Source organism: Lissotriton vulgaris, chromosome 9 (assembly GCF_964263255.1).
Source record: "Lissotriton vulgaris chromosome 9, aLisVul1.2, whole genome shotgun sequence".
NCBI lineage: Eukaryota > Metazoa > Chordata > Amphibia > Caudata > Salamandridae > Lissotriton > Lissotriton vulgaris.
Window position 1 is genome coordinate 375,455,154 of NC_141697.1, and position 24,108 is coordinate 375,479,261.

Here is a 24,108-nt window from a genome sequence, read left to right on the forward strand (position 1 = left end):
TACCATTTTCACAGTTTTTATTGTTTGAAGTGTTGCACAAATACTTTACACATTGTCTTCAAGTTAAGCCTGACTGCTCTGTGCCAAGCTGCCACGGGGTGAGCACAGGTTAATTTGGGGTTTGCTTGTGTCTGACTAGGATTGTGGTTGCTGCTTGCCCAGGGCTCGTAACCCAGACAACCAAGAACCCAATTTATAACAGGGTCTTCAGATGTATTTCTTTTTGTGGCATTCTAGGAAGTCTTGGTAAGGTGTCCATTATCATTTCCACGCAGGATTTACTTCAAGACAATTAGCAAGAGGGTTTATTTCCATGATACTTGCCCTGATTGCTTGGCTTGTAGTGTGAGGTGGATGTCTTTAGTTATTAATTTCCCATTGCCTGTGTTTTCTTGTGATCGTGAGGCAATCTCGTCTTCACTAAGATAATTTTGTCCTAAAGGCTACCTCATGTGAGTTCCTGCCCCTCTCTGATTTATGCAGAGCAATGTGTGGGTGGCCATTGAGCTTTAGTGGTTGCACAGGGCTCACTTCCACTTTGCAATGATTGTCATAAGGGGCTTACATTTTGAGCGTCAGGGTATGAATGCAGAAACATGTACAAAGGGTGTAAAGTGTGATGGGACATGTGGCTCTAACCTTGAAATTGCCTGCATCAGAGAAAAAGATAGACTGCAGTTCACATTCCAGGCATTGGTTGCTCATTCTGTAGTTTTTTTAAGTACAATGAATGCAGTGGAATATGTCATGCTGATTTTATTATTGTTAGAAACCACTGCAGTTTCTCTTTTACGTTCTTCTTATATCTTTGAACTCTTAGAACGTACCCTGATGTTTTTCTTAATGCATAATAAACACTGCTTCACAAATAGAGTAAAATTGTCAACCACCGAACACTCTGAATCCTACAAACAGGCCCTGAACACTCACACATCCACACTCACAACTGCAAAATTCTATTTTCAGGATACAACATCCTCAATGTGCCTCAACCTCTTGCTCACACCATCAAAAGTCCTCTTTCTCCTCCTCGCACACCAGCTTTATCCCTCTCAAGTGAAACATTTGCTTCTAACTTCTCTTCTAAGTTCTCAGGCATTAGAACTAACCTGGCAATATTTGTAATTATGTAATTAAGTGCACACAATTGGAGTAGCTTCATTTTGGCTCCATCCTTTTTCATTTGGTTAGGCCGCATATAAACGTACATTGGCCTTATGTACTCATGTGGTGCAATACTACAGGGTGGATGTGGTGTACTAAAGGTCTAGAGGGTGCATCTTTGTGTGTTTTGATAATTATATGTGTGCATATTAACATTTGTGTTTCCTTTCCAGACACTTCTGGACTGCTGATACTAAATCTTCCATAGGCTTAGATTGTAATTGTAAGGTGGTACGCTAAAATGCATTCAATGCAGTGCATTTGCCAGAGATTAATGATTATATAAATTGTGATGAGAATGTCATGTTTGCTTAGAAATTATATGTATTAGTCATTTATCCACATCTAAGAGTACAGCATGATATAACTTTATTCATTATTAAAGATTTAATTTATTGGATTATATGTAGGTTGTAGAACCAATGTGCTTTAAGGAGAAAATGTTAAATTAAGCTGATTGTGGGCCTTAAGCTTACAGTCGAGATAGTTAATACTAACGTGAAGATTGTTTTTCTGCATGTTTTTCTCCTTTGCAGGTGCAAACTAAGGCATTTGTTAGTTAGTGAAAGGCACATTGCATTTCAGAGATAGATCGTGAGGCAAGGAAGAGTTGGCATAGTCAAATGTTTTAATACAAGTAACAAAGGGAGTGATACCAGCTAGTACTATCAGCCGAAAGGAGGAACCCAAGGACTCTTTGGAAGCGAACACTGGAATAGTGTTCAATGCGCCAAGTTCTTTTCTGGGAACTGGAAAACATATTATGATATGGATGAAGGCATGCTTTATCAAATGTTCTTTGTGCATTTAAATTAGTAAACCAACCGTGGGTTTTAGTTAGATTTCCCTTAGAAGTGGAGAGGTACAGTCCTCTCTTGACATCTCTGATTGTGTGGCTTCATTCTATATATGACTTCTTACTTATTGAACTCCTACAGTGGTTCGGAGGAAGACACCTTTCTTGCTATCCGGCTTCAATAGGGTTTTCCCTATTCATTGAATACGGTTTATTAGATGCTGTAAATCTTTTCCATGTATTGGGAGTATATCGGAATTATAAGTCCAGTCAATTCAATAAAACTTTATTCTGATGCATTCTATCATCCTTAAAAGTATATAAATACAACATAAAATGACAATCATAGCAGCACAGACATTGCACATGTTAAAACAATAATATAGCACATATCTTAAAACAATATAGACCTGCGTGCACGTACAGCAGTTTTTAAAATGGACCCAACATACAGAAAAGCTTCTTCATTTGTGAGCGGCAATAGATATAATAGTAGGTCTGCATTGACCAATATCATAACAATATTTATTTAAAAATGAGATTAAGAAAATTCTTGTATACTTAGAATTAAGTTTACAGAAAAACATAAAATTAAGCATAGATTGGTCAACACAATGACAGAGCTTGGTTTCCAGATTTTGTACATAGCCTACGGGAAAGCAATGCAAATATTTAATAGTACCAGATCTGAGGCAAAAAAGCAAGGAGCATTCTCAGTGAGTACGAGCAAACTTGGTGTATTTAATAGTGCAGTCAGATTCCCACAAATAAAGATATTGAGCGACACTAGTCTTCCCCTCCATGTCCCTCAAAAGCTTTGATTCCTCATGGTCATAAATTGTATTGGCCACAGCTTTCTTATTTACACCCTCACATTTTAGATGGTCAGTAAACACAGTTTTCATCCCGGCTTTCTTAAGTTCATTCTTTACAAATGCAAGCAAAGGATTTGATAATCCTTTATCTAAGGAGAGACAGTCCCTTATTATCTCCTTAGTTAATATAGCCTTGGAATAACGCAAAATGGCAAGCCATAGCAAGATGGGTGACGAACTAATCAAATCTGCTGTATAGGGAAGCCCAAGTTGCTTGTGGCAAATAAAATGCGTGGCTGAAATTGGAACCGATAAAAGTGTTCTGCAAAACCTGTTTCCTTCACGCTGTATGGCCATACAATTAGAATCACCCACACCTCGGTTCCATACCTGGCAATGGGTAGACATTGCAAACTATATATTTGTAGCAATGTAAAAATACCCCCACCCCCTTTAGGTTGTGGAAGACTAAGTAACGACCCATTAGCCAAATCTAGTATTGTGAAGGGCAATATTAGAGGACCAGGATCCCTGGGAAGAAAAAATAATGCCCAAATAAGGATAATTATTAATACTGCTCAGGCGATGGGTGCTCAAAAGATATATTCGTGAAAGAATCACACTTAGGGCTACAGGACATAATATGAGATTTTGTAAAATGAGTCTGGAGATCAATGGAAGACATGACATCAACAAAATCATGAACCTGCAGGCACAATACCCTGGGGGTGCGTGATATAAGCACTGCATCATCCGTATAGAGGAGCATAGGGAGCGGTCTGCCTTTTATAACAAGTATATCAGGGTTGGCCTGTATTAAATGAGAGTGTAAATCATTAACATAAAGAATGAATAGCAGAGGGTCTCATTCCACAGTAAATTCCAATTTTCCCAGACACCTCGTCATGTGTGCTAATATGAATCCTGACCCTCATATTCGTATGCAGATAAGCAAGAAAATTAACTAAAACTATGTCCAAATCTCGTGCCGCAAGTAGATGCCATAATGTGGCCTGATTCACACAATCAAATGCTGACGAGAGGTCCATGAATGCTACATTCGCCACCGTGTGTTTTCCTAGGACTACATTTACATTGAGACACTACTCAATGGTTCCTACTTTGTACCTAAACCTGTATTGGCAGTGATGTAGACTCATCTGGCACCCAAGGCATAATCCTGTTATAGATAATTCTGCCAAGTATCTTTGCAGTAGTATCAGTAAGTGATATTGGCCAATAGCAGCCGAGGATGAACAATCCTCTTTTTAAAAAATAGGGACTTCGGGGCAGAACCTGGGCCACACTTGGGTTTGCCATTGCAAAACGGAATATTGCCAGATTGTGGGGGGCGGTGGGGCCACCAAGGATTAGTTCCTGGAAAACAGACATGGACTGGTGCATGCTCCAGGAAAAGACAGTCTACGTGGCCAGGGGCTGCCCACAGAAATGGGTGGACATTTGTCCGGTTGGAATGACTAAAGGGGTCATATCTGCAAACCCCCCACGATGGTCAGGGTTGACGACCCACGCGTGCGATTAAATGTGTGATGCTATCCTGTATCTTGTAAGGCTTGAAGTCCTATGATCTCCTGTACCTGCCTTGGCACCCTTATGATACGATTGTAAGTCTTTTATTGTATGCAGCGATGTACACCGCTTTTCTTTTCCACAGTTAATAAAAAGATATTAAAAAATAAAATAGAGACTATCATAGAAATACCCCGAGTATCAGGAATAGCAGAATAGGCGAGATTGTTAAAAACATTTGTGAGCAAGGGAGCTCATAGAATGGTATTACTTTTAATGAGATCGATGGGGACCCCATTGGGGCTGGTGCTTTGCCACCCACACATTTACTGACAGCCTCCTCTACTACCTCTAAAGTTGTCTAAAAGCAAGATACTAAGCAGTAATCTGTAGTAAAGTAAACAGGAGATAAGGGTGTTGCATATGTTGTGCTAATGTACCTCCCAGGTACTGATGACAATATGACAAGAAATTGTGGTAGATGGTCTATTGATACGCTTTAAATCGGCCACGGAGGTCCAGAATGACTCGCTGTTACCCAGTTGTGAGGCATGAGCTAGCGCTTCCCACTGTGTCGTAACAACCTCTTGCTGTCGTCTAGCAGTGGTTATTTTGGATTGCTTACGCAAAACAGCCACTAAGGCAAAACCCCTAGGATTAAAAAGTAGTGCTAGCTAAAGAGCCCGATTTGCGGCGGAACAGTCAGAGTTGAATCATCTGGGAGTATCAGACATAGGCTTAGCAGGTTTAAGGAGTGCCTTCCTAATCCCTGAGCAAAGGTTAGTGAAAGCTTCCACCACCTACGAGCAATGAACCTCCACTGTCAGCCACAAATGTACAGCTCCAGGTTAGCTTCAATTATCTCTTTTAAAGTTTGAATTTGAATAGCGTCACACAATCAGGACACCAATCTCAGATTGTCGGTGATAGATTCCTGCCTAAACTTTCCCTTGAGAAGCAGTGAGAGAGTGGCCAATATGGTTTTTGTGTACAATAGAATGAAAAGGTCACCATACCATGAGAAAATAGGTCTGCTAGATTACAGGTAAAAAGTACATAGTCTATAGGTGATGGTCTGCCATCTCCCTTAAAAGTGGGACCGCACAGCTGAACAAGTCAGAAATAGCCAGCAAGTTTACCAGATAACATGGGGCAAGAAAAGAAACAAATTCTGCACTGCGAGGGTCAAGACTAACATATGAACAGGGTTCAGAATGTAGGTCCTCATAATTAGTAGGCAGTCACACATTAAAATCACCAGCCAAACTGAGATACAGCGTATGCCCTAAGTAGGCCAGGCCATCTGCTATTTCGGAAATGGATTTAAATAATGGGGGGAATATAGTATTTTGAGTATCACTAAAATAATTATTATAAAAATTCACAATATGCAGAGTCAAAGCTATTTTACCTACTATGATTTGAAAGCTGTAATCAATATACTTTTGGGTTGTGAAATGCCCACCTAGAGCAGTAATCACCCAGGTTTCCAACCCTCTGATGCACACCCACTGCATGATGGGGTAGCATAGACACTAAAACAATGTAATCCATCCACATATACAGGCAATGTGTCCCATGTTTCTTCAAACAAAATAGTATCATATCCCCGAATAAAGTGAAGCCAAGCCAGCAATTCAGTCTTAGTCCAAAGACAGGCCATATTCCAGTTTAGTATTTTAAGGGACTCAGTACCCTTATCCATAGTATTACTTTTGGCCCTATCGGAAGTCCCTGAGTTGGACCCAGCTCTGGGGCTTGCTGGACCGACGATACGTGCATCTAAAAAGGAATGTTTTGACGCCCCATCTTCAGTCTCTGTAAAGGGGTTAATATTCCTAAAAGGCTCCCCAGGCACGCCATTCCTAGTGGAAGCCTGAATGGTTGTTGGGGCTCACTTTCAGAGTCAGTTTACCTTCTTCAAATCACTGAGAGTGGAAAAAATATTAGCACAAGGGACATCACAAGAAGTACTTGAATCCTGAGACTAGGGAAGCAGGAAAGGGGCTGCTGGTCTATAAAAGAATCCCAGTGGAAGAGTTACAACCTCAGCATCAATTGGGCTATGGGATTCCTTTGTGCTTAGTATATCACAAACACAAGCAGGCCTTCAAAAATGTATGACAATACAATCCCTGTGTTACATTTCACTGAGTGACCAAACAAACCAACCCACCTCACCATAATTATCTAGCTGGGTCCACAGGCAAAAAGCGCTTGTGCATGTATAACCAATGAACCCCCTTATTCCTAAGTTGATCCCAGGACTCCTGTTGACAGTTTTTTAGGGATGGGACCCTAGCCAGAATTAGCACATAAGGGAATGACAAACGTAGGAGGCTCAGAGTTATTTCACATGGGCAACAATAGAGCTACGAACGGGTATGTGAATTGGATTGGATGGACCGGGATAAAAAACTGATTGACATGGAGCACCTAGTTTAATTTAGTTTAGTTTATTGTAGAGAGCATGGCTGCCCGGAGGCTTCCCAGCGCAAGTGGAGAGTTGTGTATTGAGAACGAAACCCATTAGTGGTTTAAAGAAAGCAGCCAGGTTTTGAGTTTTTTCTTAAATGCAAGTTCCTTTTGCAATGATCTTAGGTCAGTGGGAGCTCTTTCCACAGTTTTTGAATCCGATGTGCAAAGGATCTTCCTCCCCATCTTGATCTTTTGATTCTGGTTGTGCGAAGGAGGTGTAGATGGGAGGATCTTAGTATTCTAGTGGGAGCGTGGTTGGATAACAAGTTTCTGAGTTTTTTAGGGCGTTTGATATTTATTGCCATGTGAGTGAAGCATAAGGATTTGAACTTGTCTCTTGCGACAACTGGCAGCCAATGGAGTTGTTTAAGGGATTCTCTAACAGAACGTAACTGGGGAGCTTGAGAAGGACCCTCGTTGCCCCGTTCTGCACAACCTGAAGTCTCTTTAACACATATTTTGGTGAGCCTAGGTAGAGGGAGTTGCCATAGTCCAAGCGCGAGACTGCATGACAGTTTTTCTTAGCTGCTCTGGAATGGGGGCCCCGGCCAATATGTTTCTGAGCATTCTTAAGAGACGGAGCAGGTTCCATACAGCTTGTTTGCCTGATGGTTCATTGCAAAGGGACTATCCATCCAGATACCTAGCTTATTTATAACTGGTTTGGGGTCAGGCGGAATACTCATACAAGAAGGCCAACTATACGGCGGCCTGGGTATGGCCATGTTGCCTAGTATCATTAGTTCTGTCTGTGATGGAATTAACCCCAATCCGTCCTCCACCCAAAGAATTCAGAGAGTGCCCATTAGTGCCCACAGCAGTCACAGTTGCATTCCGTATACCATCCTGAGAAGAAACATTAATAGGTTACTCACAAACTGTTGGTCAGATGCCACTGTGTTGCTACCTTTATCACTAGTGATCATAGGGGGTACACAGTACACAGTTCGGAACTCTGCCTAGGGGACCCTTGAGCTGTTCCAAATGCTCAATTGGAGGCTTACGTTTCTCATCAAGGATATTACTAACCCTCACACCAAAGATTTAGATACAGGGGAATCAAGTCACAAAAAGCCATCAGTCTGAGAAGCTGTAGATTGTTTTGAAGAGACTGAGATTCTGATTTGGGCTGTAATGCAGTCAGAGGCTGAATCCAAGAAAGTAATTGTTTGTTATTAGAAGGGGTGCATGAGGGCTGTTTCTGCTCCACAGCCGCTGGTCTTCACAGTTCTCTTATACTCTTAACAGAAGTGGCGGAAGCAGCCTACAAAGGAGAAGAGTCAGCAATAACATCCAAACCAGAACAATTATTGGGACAAACAGTTTCCCACTGGTACTTAGCCAAGTTCTCAAGCATAAGGCTATTTACTGGCTTATCTCCATTTCCAGACAGAATATGACTCTTTTTTCCGCTTGCCGTCCCCCCGCATGTTGTCACAATGCGCTTGTTATACTGACCGCTTTGTAACAACGTATACCATTAACCCGAAGCGCCCCCCTTGCGGATGGGGGCGCTGGATGTTGGAATAGTATAATTTACTATTCCAACTCCAGTCTGTGCGTACAGGAGGGAAGGTGTTGGATTTTAAATCCAACACCTTCTCCCCCCTCCGCAAGTCGTTGTAACGTCTTGCGGAGTAATGGTATGCGTTGTTACAATGCGGTCGTTGTAACAACCGCGTTGTAACAACATGCAGGGTGACGGATTCGTAATAAGAGCTGTTTACCTTACAGACACCGCCAGTAACACTCCATGGTCCAGAGTCAGTCTGCGCTCTGCCAGTTCAATCTCCTTTGTGACAATCCAGACAACCATTTCCAACATGCTTTCGATAGACTCAGAGAGGTGTGCGGTAACAGTTATCTCATCAACCGTGAGCTTCCTCATTGTGGTTACAGTGGATACATAAAAAAACTTCTCACCTTTCCCAATAAGATACTTGTTGAGTGAACAAGATTGAGGGTTCCTTCAGGTCGCAAATCAAAGAGGGATGGAGCCCAGGGCAGTATTGGCCGACCGCTGACAGACGCAGATGGGCCTACTGTTACAATGAAGAAGGAAGCGATGACAAGTCGTGTAGAATAGGATCACAGCTTTATTAGATGTTAGTCAGATCCATTAAAGTGCCCCACCAGGAGCAGGCTCTCCACTGCTCAGCCCATCCACACCAACTGACACACTCTTCCAATCCAAACACAATCAACATTCCATCTGACCTCATCACTGGCTGAGCAGCAGAGAGAGAAGCTCTGTAGGTAGGGTGCATTAAGTAAAAGGTACATTACAACACATCCCCCCCTTTATAATGATAGAAAACAAACAACACATATGAAGATGATAAAACACACGTTCCAGCAAAATAGGATGCAGTAACAACAAAATTATACAACATCCCCTTGCTATAATGATCATAACAACAAATGCATGAAAGTTGCCAAACATACAAATGAGGACAAAGGAAGATGCATGAGATAACTCAGATACTACACCCATCTCCCCTTCATAATGATCGTAAACAACAAGAATGCAAGTTAAATAAAAACATCCTTCAAAACCAGTGGAAACTATCCACATAACTCACGTCCCAAACTACGGGTACAATAATGAGTAGCCAAATGCACCACAAACTAAAGCACAAAACAGTGGCAGAAGAGGGATCTACAACCCTCAACTGAACAAACCAGAGAAAGAACCAGGTCTACCCAAAAGAGATGGAATTAGACACAGCCCCAAACCAAAACAGGGTAAAAAAAAAAAAAAAATACTCAAAAACCAATATGGGTATCCTTTAACCCAAAGCAACCATTATTATGGCCTGCTAAAACCCAAAGCAAATGAATTATTAGAATCACCAAACTCAACGTGCACAACCAAATTGCACAGTCCAAACACCTACTAGAGGCATTAACCACATACAGGGTAACAGCAAAACCAAATAGGAGAAGCTACACAAAAGGTAAACTTCCCACGTGTGCACCCGTAACACACAGTCCGAAAAACACTCTACGTGCGTAACAATAACGCACAGTCCAAAAACATAAATCAAACGAGGGTATCCCTTAACCCAAAATACAGTCAACATTTCCTTTGGGAACTAAAAATCCAAAACAAACATAATATAGGTATCCCATAACCCAATGACAATCTAGGGTATCCTTAAACTACCAAAACACTCTCGCACATACTATGGGTATTCTTAAACTAAAACATTCCCCAGGGTAATTCACATCACCACTTCTCATACCCAAAGAACATCATAACAGCACAACCACAATAGAATAGCAAAATACTTAGACTAAGTCAAAATTGGCTAAAATAATAAATGAGTAAGCTCTCCCCCAACCCACAGCATGAATTTACCTCTACAACTTAAAAATGAGAAACCCAGACCAGGCTTGCAGGCAGCATTTCATTAGTTAAAGTTACACAAGTGCCCACAGATCGACTAGTAAGATAAAATCACAAAAAAACGTTGCAGATAGTGAAAGTCATATACAGAGTTCACCTCACAGTTCAGCTCACATCAGCCAAACCGGAGCCGTCACCAGAGTTGGGTCGTTTTTTCCTTTCACCAACAGTCTGCTTTTTTCAGGCATAAATTATCGCATTGTCTGGTGAGTTTATCTCGTTTTTTTCCGAACACACGATGTCAGCACGCAGCGTACGTCATGCCGGGAGGCTCTCAGCACGTCAGGGCAGCAAAATGCCTTCAGGCAGTCACAAAGACAATAACGTCAGAAGAAGAAATCCAACGAAGACATCACAGCGGCGCTCGAGGCACAGCAGGTAGAATCGTTCTATGACGTGAGAAGTTCACCAACACTCCCTAAAGATTCTGTGACGTAATCAGTCACAAACAGAGACGGTAGGGGAAAGATGACTCCAGACGGCAAACTTCAACTGTCACACAGGAGCCAGACGAGAGAACCGGTGCAGTCGAAGGCAGGACGAGCAGGGAAGCAGGTAACACATTGTTTTCACGAAGGCTAAACGAAAATTACATTGTAGAATGCGGTAGAAAACACATCAGCACCAACCAGTGGCTGAAATGAAGTACTTCCCTGCCGAGGCTCGATTTTTTTTCAGCTGATTCACTTTAAATATCGCACACAGAAGCTCGATTATGGATCGGCACCACACAGCGACTGGTACACATCCTTCAATTTACAAGGATGCTCGAAAGTCCTCGAACCACTTCCCAGCTGAAACAAAACTTCAGAATTCATGCCAAAACTTTCCCAAATCTGTAATTAAATAGTTCAATACTGGGAACTGAGAGTCAGCTGAAAGCCACTCATAATCATTTGAAACTGGCAGATTTCAATTCAGGGCGACCGTTGACAGGGTCACTGGTGGGGCATTAGGGTGCCTAGTTTCATCAAATCCATATGTTTAAGTTCACTTACTTGAGTCTTTTAAGTCCAATAATTTCCAAACAGTAGGAAATTTCTTAAATTTCTTACTTCTTCAAAAACAGCTTCATTTACTTCAGTCTTAAAAGTCAATCCATCCACGGTAGCTCCGTGGGTTCTTTGAATCATCGCCAGTGTTACAATGAAGAAGGAAGCGATGACAAGTCGTGTAGAATAGAATCACAGCTTTATTAGATGTTAGTCAGATCCATTAAAGTGCCCCACCAGGAGCAGGCTCTCCACTGCTCAGCCCATCCACACCAACTGACACACTCTTCCAATCCAAACACAATCAACATTCCATCTGACCTCATCACTGGCTGAGCAGCAGAGAGAGAAGCTCTGTAGGGAGGGTGCATTAAGTAAAAGGTACATTACAACACCTACCTTTTGTTTGACTTTGCCGAGCGCTTGAATTACTGGTTAATGGATGCAGATGCAGGTACCAGCGGGAATTTTGGGACTTGTGGTCCCATGCAACTGTCAACTAGTGCGTCCAGTGTAAAAAGAGGTTGCTGCCGCCTCAAACAACTCCATCAGGCTGGCCCTTGTAGGCACAATCTTGTGGTAACAGCCCCCAACAGAGCAGGACAGTGACTCGCTTTTCAAGCGCTTGAATTACCGGTGAATGGATGCAGGTGCGGACTTCAGCAGGGATTGTTGGACTTGTGGTCTCCTGCAGCTGTCAGCAGCAGTGGCTCCCCTGCAACACTCAGAGTGCATCTGCAGTGCATCTGCAGTGTAATAAGAGGTATCTGCCCCCACAAAGAACTCCGTCAGCTGGCCCAAGTTAAGCACAATCTTGTGGTAACAGCTAGTTATCTAACTTCTATAGAGGTTCGGATACTGACACCTTTCTTGCTACCTGGCTTCAAAAAGGGTTTCCCTATTCATAGATTAGAGTAGGGTTTATTAGATGTCGCAAATATTTTCAATGTCTGGAGAGAAGGATCGGAATTATTTATCCAGTCATCAAGTTCTTTTTCTCATATTTTGTATTGCTGCTACTGAGATACTTATATGTTCTTTACTGTTTAGGACCACAATTGTTAGACGTTTTGGATTACCTTTGATTATTGAGATTCATTTATATTAGTTTGGCTTTGAGTTTGTAATAAACCTTTTAGCTTCAAGCCACTGATTCTGACTTTTATTGTGTGTTCCTAATGATCACCCTGTACCACAAGATTTAAACTGTTGGTAACCCCTCTTCCTCTCAGGCTACTAAAAAAGGACCATTGAGCAGAGTTCAAATTGAAGAAACATCTGAGAGGATTCTCACAAGTATTCTTGCCATTAGGGTGGTTGTCTTCTGTCAGACAAGGGTGGGTGCATCAGAGCAGCCTAGCATACTAATATAAGACAAGACAATGACAGAAATACTCACAGCTTTGAATATATGATGTTACAACGCAAACAATTACAACGCATGCTTTTACAACGAGGTTTTTACTTTGCAATCACCATTACATTGCATGATTTTACAACACATGACATTACAATGCATTTTTTAAAACTACCATTAAAACACATTCCATTACAACGCATACCATTAAAGTGCATAAAATTACAACACATAAAACTCTTAGGGTAAGTGTTGGATAATGTAGGGGTAAAAAATACTATTCCCACTCCATAGGGTGCAACAGTAGAGTATGTATTGGATAGGGCAGGTGTAAAAATTACTATTCCAATCTACCCCAAAACCCATACCCATCCTAAAACTAAAAAATCTCCATCACATACCTTATAATGCATTGTATTGGCATGCATTGTAATGGTATGCGTTGTAATGGCATGCTTTGTAGTGACATGCATTGTAATGGCATGTGTTGTAATGGCATGCAATGTAAAGGCAGTTGCGTTCTAACAGCTGCATTGTAAAAGCAGTGCAATGTAATGACTGCGTTTTAATGGATGTTTCCCACAGCTTCTATCTCATCCAAAATTACTTTTAGTGACTTTACTTTTTCAATCCCACTTGTTCGGTTTTCTGAAGACGCAATATGGAGGAGCTCTTGTCTTGCTCTGCCACGGATCACGCTGTTTTGGAGGCGCCTCTGAATCATTCAATCAGTCAGTATTTATAGAACCCCTCTGTCACCCTGGGGGGTATCTGACTAAAAGTTAATAAACAGAACTGCACCAAAAATGACAAAAAATCTAATAAGGGAAACCAAATTTCCTTTTTTTTGAAGATGTAAGTAGAAATAGCGCTAAGATGCACAAATTGCCGCAGACAGTTAATGATCGCGTTGGATCCGAATCTATGGGCAAATAAAAACGGATCGCAATGGGGCGCACTTAGGATACACCAATCAGGTAAATCCTTTAGGATGCATTCCACCACAGGAGTACACTTATAAAGCCTCCCAGGACATCATGGGAGGCACTTACAGGACACGTGGTCTGCCCAGTCAGCTGGGCAGTTTCAGTTAAAGGCCTCATGTATCTTGTTGTGTCCCTGTAGCTTTAAAAGGAGGTCAGCATTATGGCCCTTGGAGTCCACTTCTTAGTCCTGGGTACAAGATGGAGAGCAGGTCCTCTCTTAAGGGCTCTTTTTAGGTCACAGACAGCGGTGGCCGCCATAAACAAAGGATGGTGGGGTCGCGCAGGACTTTTTGCCACAGGCTCCCTCCAGCATCACCTCCCGTTGCACCACCTCTCCTCTTCCTGCCTGGTCCCAGCAGCCCCTAGGACAGACTCCCTGTGCAATCCCCGCACTACAGAGCATCTCAGGGATTGGTTTGAGTGGGTAGGAAAGACATCCTGTTCAGACCAGGGAGTCTGTGGGGGTTTCTGCAGCCTGGCCGGAGAAAACCTAAGTGCGCATGTGTGTTTTATTCAGCCTGAGATGGCTGGCCAAACACACATGAGCACTTAGGGAGTGGGGTGCACTAGCACTGCTCCCCCCCTCCCCCTCCCATGCATCAGCCCGCCCCTGCCAACACTGCTGGCTAAGAGCCAGCAAATGTAAAATAAAACAAAACATAATTTTATTTTACATTTGAGGGATCCGAGCCAGGCAGTGAGGCGACGCTCCTTTGCCATTGCGGAGGAGCTGCCACTGCCACTGCCACTGGTCCAGTTCTGTTCTATTCTTCCAGGGGTCCAGAAGTGATTTAAAGTGGGTTCCAGGAGGTGTCACATTTTATGTATGGCATGAGTTAGTGGGTGAGAATGACCCCTAAGACCTTACCCAATGGAGTAATGGTTCCCAGGGCTGACTCCGCCCACTTTGGAAGTTTATAACTGGCCCAAGTCTTTGGCCTCACTATCATTGAGCTCGGAGGGCTGTAAATATGTGTGGGGAGTGTACCACAGTAATCCTGGTGTCCTCCCACATTGATCAATGAAATCCAGTTTTAGGCAGTTCTTGTACCCCAACAAACTCAGAGGCAGAAGTCTGGTAAAAGCAAAGATGAGCTTTCAGTAACCAGGCAGATAATACACACAAAGTGTTTTGGCATTCTGTTTCTTTCCTTTGTAGTGTACACCAAATGTTATATGTTAACCCAGCAGACCTGTCAAACGAACTCTGACACTGTATTGTCTAAGAGAGTTGTGCTTAGATTGGGGCCTGAATGACTTACAGAACAATAGAAGGACAGGTGAGGGCTTTTTAAAGTACATACAAGCGAGATTAAACACACCAGCAAACCGGTCAAACAGAATGTGACATTCAAGCAGGACTTGTGATGGAGCAAGGTTTCGTACGTAAAGAGACTTGCTCGGATTCAATCCTCTTGATATAACAAAATGCATTAATAAACATGTTTCGTATTACTAATAATGCACCACATGACATTTCTAGTATCTAGGGGAAGCTTTCCTATGTGCTTGTACTAACCGTAACTCGAGTGACCTAAAATGGCCGCCGCAATGTGGGAACTTTTCTGCGCATGCATCTGTCACACTCACGTGACATGACGTACTCTCCGCTTTGGTAGGAAAACTTTGCTTCTGCGCACTAGAACTAAAGATGGCTGCTTTATGTTTCACATGCTAACGCTTGCACTGCTGCTTGTACTAAACCCTGTTTGTTCTGCCTAATAACTACTGCTATAGTTAAAATAAAGTAATGGGAATAGAATAGAGATAAGTGGTATACAGTGCATTCATTTATTTGTTCTAAAACTGTTTCTCTTTGACTTTGCTATTAGCTTGTATTTGGGCCTGATGTAACCTAGCTGCACACCATCTTCAAAATCCTGCGCCTGCGCAGAAGAATCCAAGAGTCCACAAGTCATGGCATTGAACCTGTGCCAGTGACTGTCTTGCCTGAAGATGCGCCTGGGAAACTCACCCCTCGACCTCTTGAGAGGAAGGTAAAACTGAACATTTTACATACAATGTATTTATTATTGAAACATCCATTGTCAGGTGGGATAAAAGTGCATGGGAAAATAAAATTATGGGAGGGAACATTGATTTAAATATTTGAATGAAATGATCTCATAACTGGTATGGTGTGATGACCTCTCCTCGCTTTTCACCAATCAAGTTGAGGGAACACATGAACTTGCAACATTGGGGGGTAGTACACTGCCCTGAAAAATGGTATATCTAAGGTAGGCTTAGCTAGTTAGTTTGTCCGACTTGTCTGAATAGCTGACTTATCACTGACCCAACGCACTCAATAGGCGATCGAGAGCAGAGGTGCTGGCGGAGCACTCTGTCAGAAGAATCGATAACCCAATCGGGGTTTGAGGGAGAGGAATTTGATAACCCATTCGGGGTTCTGGGAAGAAAAGAGTTTGATAACCCAATCGGGGTCCAACTGTTAGTTGCAGAGAGGAGTGTGACACTGGCGTTGCACTTTAGCTGTGGGTGCCGGTCCTGACCTGCGGTGGTCATGCCCTGATCCAATTTGGTCCGTACTTGTCCTGATTCTGGTCTGCACCTGTCCTGTCCTGTTGGCACATGAATTATCGGGGGTCCTGTTCTTTATCCCAGACCGTGGCCAGGGTTGGTCTTCACACCATTCTAGGTAACTAAAAATCTGTGTGGGTATGTCATTGTATTGTTTCCCTTTTCTTACCCTTCCTATGTTTCAATGCTTAAAGAAAGTCTCTTAATATTTTCACATCATCTTGCTTTGCTTATATTCTTTCTAATTGAACGCGCTTTAATTGAATTGGTATGGACTCTGACATTTAAGAATTTACATAGATAAAGTGTATAAACTTTTCCCGAGTCTGTGGTTATTTTATAAATGAAATGTTGTTTTACTTCCTATTATGCAAACACCCTTGATCTCTTAGGACTCTAGGTACCGGTGACAAGGATTGGTAAGTCAATGGTATAGGTCCTAAATGGTTAATTAAATCCTGATTAAGCGAAGGGTTACCTGTTCAAAGTTTGTATGTTTTTATGGGCCCAGGTGAGTATGGTAAAACGAGCAGGTGAGCCCGTGCTCTATTAGTATTCTTTTGGTAGCAGAGGATGGTTAGGGTTTAGTTAAGATAGGTAGTTAGTCGCATATTGATTATTTGAATTTATATTGATTTTATGTATTAACCAAAACCAGTTTGTATTGTTCTATGTTTGTTTGGAATCCCGGGGGGCAGAATAGCGGGTGGTAAATAGAAGCCACACTGCAGTGAGGTCACTTGCCTAAGGAAGTAAGTGCGTATAAAGTTAGGTAGAACTTGAAGCACTGATTATGGATTTTCTGTATAAATGTGTGAATAAATGATAGCAAAGGAGTTCGTTGCTGGAACTTTGGCCTTATATCACCTAGAAAGGGTAAGCCTGAAGGAGTAACAGGTTCTCCGATGCTTGTGTGAAGAGTAAGCAGAAGGGATTTACTTTCAGTGTATGAAGAGTAAGCGGAAGGTATTTACTCGCAGTGAGTGAAAATTATCTTTCCTTTGAATTAGTCACTCAGGCACAGTGGCAAATGTTTTTACGTTGTTAATTAATGATTTTTTGAATATAAAAATGAAAATAAATATGTTTTTGTATTACCTTGCAAAGGAGGGAGTCAGTTGCGGAGCTGCGCTGACGTAACCAAGAGCCGCACTGGTATTGGTTGAGACAACGGGTGTGTAGCTGAGGTAATAATTGTAAAGGAAGGGTGAGTGCAGGGGCGTGGGAACTTGTCTCACGAGAAAAGCTGTGCAATTATTGGTCGAAATGTATTTTAATTCTAAACACTGATTGGTTATTGAAAATAAGAAACACGCTGGTATTGGTGAAGCATTTAGTAAACAATTGAGTGTAGCTGCATATTAGAAGGAAACAACCGCAACAGGTAATACAGAACCAGTTACCACTTGCACTTATGCCAGATTCTGGGAGCCAAGCTAAATACAGTGTGGATACCACAAATTGGGAGGGAAGTGGAAGGAGAGACGCAGTGACATCACAATTTCTTTTGAGTGTTGCATTTTTCGAGGAAGATAGTTACTGACGGTGCCTGAGAGGGGAGGATGAGGAGTGCATACTTGGCGCATCCTTGCCGGTAGATCAGTCAGGTTCATACATTGAGGGAAAAGTTGAGGGAAATTATGTTACCTTTTTGTTGGATACTGGTGCTACCCGTTCTATTGTGAGAACAGCAGACGTTCCAAACCTACCCCTCTAGGGAGAAGCGATCCAAGTAGTGGGCGTTTCTAATAAACAAATTAGTACCCCTGTTACAGAACCAATGAAAGTCAGAATAGGGAATTGTAAAGAAATGCACAAATTTCTAGTGTGCGACTCCAGTCCAGTGAACCTATTAGGTAGGGATTTACTGTGTAAAATGAATTGCACAATCTTTTGCACTTCCAAGTGGTGTTGAAATTCAAACCCCAGACGAAGATGGAGTTTATAAATTAATGTTAGCAAAACAAGAAACTGAAAATAAAAAGATGATAGTGGAAGATCTACCAAAAGAATTACAGCATTTTTCACTGGAAAAGATAAAAGTAACAGTGAAAGAAGATGCAGTTTACCCAAATATTCGGCAATACAAAATGAGCCCAGAAATAAAAGCAGGTGTTGCAGCAGAAATAAAGCGTTTGGTTGAGCAAGGGATTTTACAAGAAATAATGAGTAGTCCATGTAATTCACCTATAATGGGCATAAAGAAACCGACCGGGAAATATAGGGTCGTAAAAGACCTCCGCAAGGTTAATAAAATTGTCGTTCCATGTTGTCCAGTTGTGCCAAATCCTGCAGTGATTTTGTATCAGATACCTTGGGGAGCTGGATGGTTCACAGTAATTGATTTGTGCCATGCATTTTTCTTCATACCCTTACATCCAGATAGCAAATGTCTTTTCACATTCAAATTCGACGACCATGTTTATGTTTGGAATTGTGTCTCTCGGGGGTATACAGAGAGTCCATCGATTTTCAATCAGATATTTAAAAAAATTCTTGAATCTCTGGTCCTGCCCGGACAGTCTTTTCTGGTGCAATATATAGACAACCTGTTGGTGGCGTCTAAGACTAGAGATGACGGTGTTGTTGATACCATTGTATTGCTGAATCATTTGGCTGAAAGAGGACATGAAGTGTCACCTGAAAAGTTACAATTCTGTACCACATCAGTAAAATATCTGGGGCACCAGATAGAGAGAGGTGTCGGAAGAGTTACCTCTGAAAGAATCAAAATATTTTATTTATTTATTTATTATTTATTATTTAGGCTTGTAGAGCGCGACAGCTACCCGTAAGGATCTCCCGGCGCTAAGATACTACAGCTGTCTAGAGATGGTTGGCCAAGTAGTTATAGATCGAAAAGCCAGGTCTTAACGGCTTTGCGAAAACAAATAATCAGAAACATGGATTTACCTCAAACACAGAAAGAAATACGAATGTTTCCTGGAGTTGTAGGTTACTGCAGACAGTGGATTGTGGGATTTGCAGTCCTAGCTAAACCCCTGATACAAATGACAACAAAGAGAGCAAAGGACTCAGTAGAATGGGATTACGAAAGCATGACTGCTTTCTTGAAGCTGCAAGACTGTCTGTGCTCAGCTCCAGCTTTAGGGATGCCTGATTATTCAAAGGGTTTTGCACTGTTTTGTGATGCATGTGATAATTGTGCACTTTCAGTTCTGACCCAAACACACGGTCTAATGAGACGTCCTGCTGCATATTTGTTTGCTACACTGGATCCAGTGACATCTGCATTGCCGGGATGTCTGAAAGCAGTAGCTGCAACCTGCATGAGTCTTGAACAAGGTGAATCCATCATTATGGGACATCCTGTAACTGTGTATGTCCCACATGCAGTGGTGATTCTAATAACCAGAACACGTACTCAGTATTTGACTCCTAGTCGGCTGACTAAGTATGAGCGAATCCTTCTAGGTGCAGGGAATGTGACCATTGCCAGATGCACTGTTCTGAATCCAGCTACATTGTTACCTGATTCACACTTTGCAGAGGTGAAAGGGGAAGTCGAGCATGATTGCATCGACCTCACAGAATAAAGTACTATGCCCCATCCAGACATAAATGAAGAGCCATTGTTAAAATCAGAATATGAGCTATTTGTCAATGGCTCATGCATGGGATACGAGGAAGGAGGACTGAGTGCTGCGTATGCTATGTGTACTTTGTGGGGTCCAGTTGAAGCATCCTATTTACCTGATGTCAAGTCTGCACAAGTAGCCAAATTAGTTGCATTGACAAGAGCCTGCAAATTTGGGAAAAATTGGAGAGTGACCATATACACTGACAGTCAGTATGGTTACAGGGTTATGCATGACTTTGGCCAACTTTGGATGCAAAGGGAGTTCCTGACTTCTTCGGTACTCCTATTAAAAATGGACATTATGTAAAAGACTTGCTGAAAGCAATTCAATTGCCAAAAGAAGTGGCTGTGGTCAAGTGTGCTGCTCACAAATCTGGAAATGACAAAGTGACAGAAGGTAACCAATATGCTGACCAACTAGTCCAGCATTGTGCCAAACATAAGATGGCAATAAATAAGAAAATCGATGCATGTGGAAACAGCTATCAACTTATGTTGCTTGAAAGAGTGAAAACATGGGAGGAAGTGAGAGATTTACAAAATGAAGCAGAGATAAAGGAAAAGGAAGAGTGGGAGAAAATAGGATGCGGGAGAAGGGTTGAGGATGGTGTTATTATTTACCTTTATGGGAGACCTGTGTTACCAGATTGTATGCTTGCTCCTATGGCTAGGATGTACCATGGAAATTCACACATAGGTAGGGATGCGATGGTTAGGTTATTTAGACAGAGTTGGTTCAATGAGAGATTCTGGAGCATAGCAGAGTCTTTGCCAGAGGTGCAAAACCTGCCAACGAATGAATCCTGGTAAAAGAACTTTAGTATTGCCAGGAAAGATTGGAAAGGCAGAAGTTCCCTTCATACGACTCCAGATTGATTTTATCCAGTTACCCCCTTGTCGAGGACTGAAGTATGTCCTTGTCATTGTCTGCCTGTTTTCAAAATGGGTGGAAGCCTACTCTACCCGCATGAATGATAGCCTCACTGTAGCCAAGCTTCTACTCAGGGAACTCATACCTAGATTTGGTTTTCCAGTAACAATTGAATCAGACCGAGGGTCTCAATTTAATAATGAAATAATTTGTCTGATCTGTGAAGCATTCCAAATTGAGCATAAGTTGCACTGTGCATACCGCCCAGAGGCTTCTGAAGTGGTAGAACAACTGGATGGCACAATCAAGTTATGATTGGGAAAGATGTATGAATGTACCCGATTGGAGTGGCCTGATGCTTTACCTCTTGTACTGATGGGACTCAGAAGCATACCAGACAGAAACACAGGCTTGAGTCCCCATGAGATACTCATGGGAAGAGCAATGAGGCAAGCATGGGTACCAGGACACAAGCTGATGAATATATCTGATGATTTAGTGCTTGAGTACTGCAAAGAACTGGCTGACCTAGTGCGTTCTATCTCTCACGAGGTTGGGGAAGACACTGTCGCCAGATAATCAACTCCAGCACATGACCTGAATCCAGGTGACTGGGTAGTGATAAAAGAACATACTCTAGAATCTTGCCTTGCACCAAGTTGGGGGAGAGCAACATCAAGTGATATTTGTTACCACCACAGGTGTGAAGTGCTGGGGAATTCCGAATTGGATCCATGGAAGTCACACCAAGAGGTTGACAGATCCTGATGAAGTAGAAGCTAAAGGTTGTACAGCTGAGGGGTCTCAAGAAGTTGAACCCGAAGTAGTTCATGAGGAACAACCGAGCACCAGTCAAGATGAATGGATTCCAGTAGTCGACATACCTGCAGAATTTGTGAAAACCAGAGGTCAAATCTATCTAGATAGACAGAGTGATAGTGGGGATGAGTCAGGAATAGAAGAATGTACTCAGATTACAGAAATCCAAGCCAATAGTAATTCTGAGGAGGACCAGATAAGGAGAGATCAATGTACTCAGACATTTGAAACTCTAGCCAAAACTCCTGAGTCTGAGGAGGGACAGATAGGTATCAGGACGAAAGCTCAGACAGAAGACAATCAAGAAATCCAAAGACCTGTGCAGGACCAGATAGGTGTAGAAAAACGTGTTCAGAAAGAAGAAGGCGAACAAAGTCAAACTCAAAGTCAAAATCAAAGTCAAACTCAGTTAACTCCCTAACAAGGCCAGATTAGTATCCAGGCAGAAGAAACAAAAATAAGACCTGGACCAAGTCAGATAGAGAGTGATACAGAGGACGATATTGAACCAGATGTGCCACAACTGAATGAAAATAAAAGAGCATCTGAAGAAAGTCAAAGCACAGTACCAGCTAAAAGACTCAGAAAGGAACATAGGTGGCCTAGTTTTGTCAAAAGACTGAAATTTCGCATTAAAATGACAAAATGAAGAACCAGAGCAAGTAAATGAAATATCAAGCCAAGCTGGACCATCCACAGAGCAACCGAGAAGGAGAATTCCACGTTTGAAAAGACTGAATAACAAGTTCAAAGGACCTGAGTGGACCTACATCATACTTGAAGATTTCGAAAATCTAGAACTGAGTGATGATGAACTGATTGTTGATCAGACTGATGAAGAAGTGAGACCGACTTGAAAAAAGATTCACAGGTTAAAATCTGTGGAAAAGTTACAAAGAGGGGATAAATCTCCTTAGTCAGAAATGATTATATTTTTGCGGAAAACCGAAAAGAAATTGTCTAAAGACATGTTGTAGAATATGCACATGTAGTATATTAATGGTAGTTATAGTATGGTTTGGATTGACATTAGCTATACCTTACTTGATGAGCAAAGAGATGCAAAATAACACTAATATACCTGAACAAATAGATACACCTAAGAAAACAGATACACATACACAAGAGAAAGCAGTTAGCCTTAAGCAACCTGGAGTAGATTTAGAAGCACCAGATGAGGTAGATTTACATTATAGAAGAGCTAGAAATAGAACCAATTTGAATGTATTTGCTAATTTGCTAGTACATTATGTAGAAGCTATAAAGATCAGTAGTTGTTATGTGTGCATGAAGTTGCCCACATCAGTAGCTGAAGGGGTCAGTTACCATCACTTACCCCTGACGTATGGTATTTCATGTAGCATTTTAGCTAGTTTGTTTTATAGAACTGGAAAATTACAGTATTATTATTCCAATTTTGATGCAATCTTCTCTGAAGTTCCTTTACGTAGACATTTGAATCGTATTTCTAGTACTAGAGACTCTACACATTTCATGGGTGATTATTTTCTAACAGTAGGATCAATAGACATAGCTGAAGCACACAAAACCAATCTAACCTGTACATTACATGAGAAAGAAATGATTTTTCTAGATTTAATAGAGATAAGGAGACAGGATTTCCATAGAAAAGCCTCTGATAAGAAACAAAAGATTCCTAAATGGGACGAAAATAAAGAGTTTACCTCTAATGGCAAGACTCAAACTGCTATGTTGCTGGATTTCGAAAAGAAAGGGAAACTCAGTCTCCATAGGGAGAAAACAGACTATTATAACAATATATTAATTGGGTCCAGTGAGTGTGAACATAATTTCAAAGTAATTGGGGGTTGGGGTTTCAAAGATGGAACTTCCTGGAATGTATTACATTTGTGGGAACAAAGCATACTTTAATTTGCCTGATTATTGGTATGGGAGTTGCTATTTCGGAATAGTATTCCCAAAGGTATATCATGTAAAGAAACTCACTGGAAGCAATGAAGAAACTAATGGACTAACACATAGTAAAAGAGCAACATTTGCTGAAATTGTTTGTGATATATTTAGTGCAATAATACCTTCAGTGGGAGTGGTTCTAAACACTCAAAGAATTTGCAAATTGTCAACAGTGGTGGATCGCTCATCGACTGACACTGCTAGTGGATTTTTGATGATCAATACCGAATTAGTTGCGGTAAGATCAATGGTTTTACAAAATCGACTTGCTCTTGATATATTATTGGCAAAAGAGGGCGGAGTCTGTAGAATGCTGAAGATGCAACATTGTTGCACTTACATTCCAGACGAGAGTGTTGAAACTGGAAAATATGCAAGAAACATTACACATTTGAGAGAAGAATTGAAACCACTGGAGGTTGACAGTGCATGGAAGAGACTAATTAGTGGTCTCTCTTCAATAGGTAGTTGGATTTCTAACGTAGGAAAAAGTTTTGTAGGTAGAATACTGATGCCAATGGTGGGAGTAGCCCTACTGATTTTAGGGATAACAATTTGTTGTAAATGCCGCAAGCATAAAAAGACATATACCGTAAGTAAGAAAGGAAAGAGTAGAAATATTAATTAAATTGAGTTAGAAGAATTGAATGGGAATCTCTATAAAAAGATGAAAAATCTCCAAATGAATAATGAGAAAATACCAAATAAAGTGTTTGAAGAAATAGAACTGTGTAAATGTTGAAAGTTTGCATCTGTTTCTGTAATTTGTGATGATATAAAATATCATCAAAGAGGGGATTGATGGAGCAAGGTT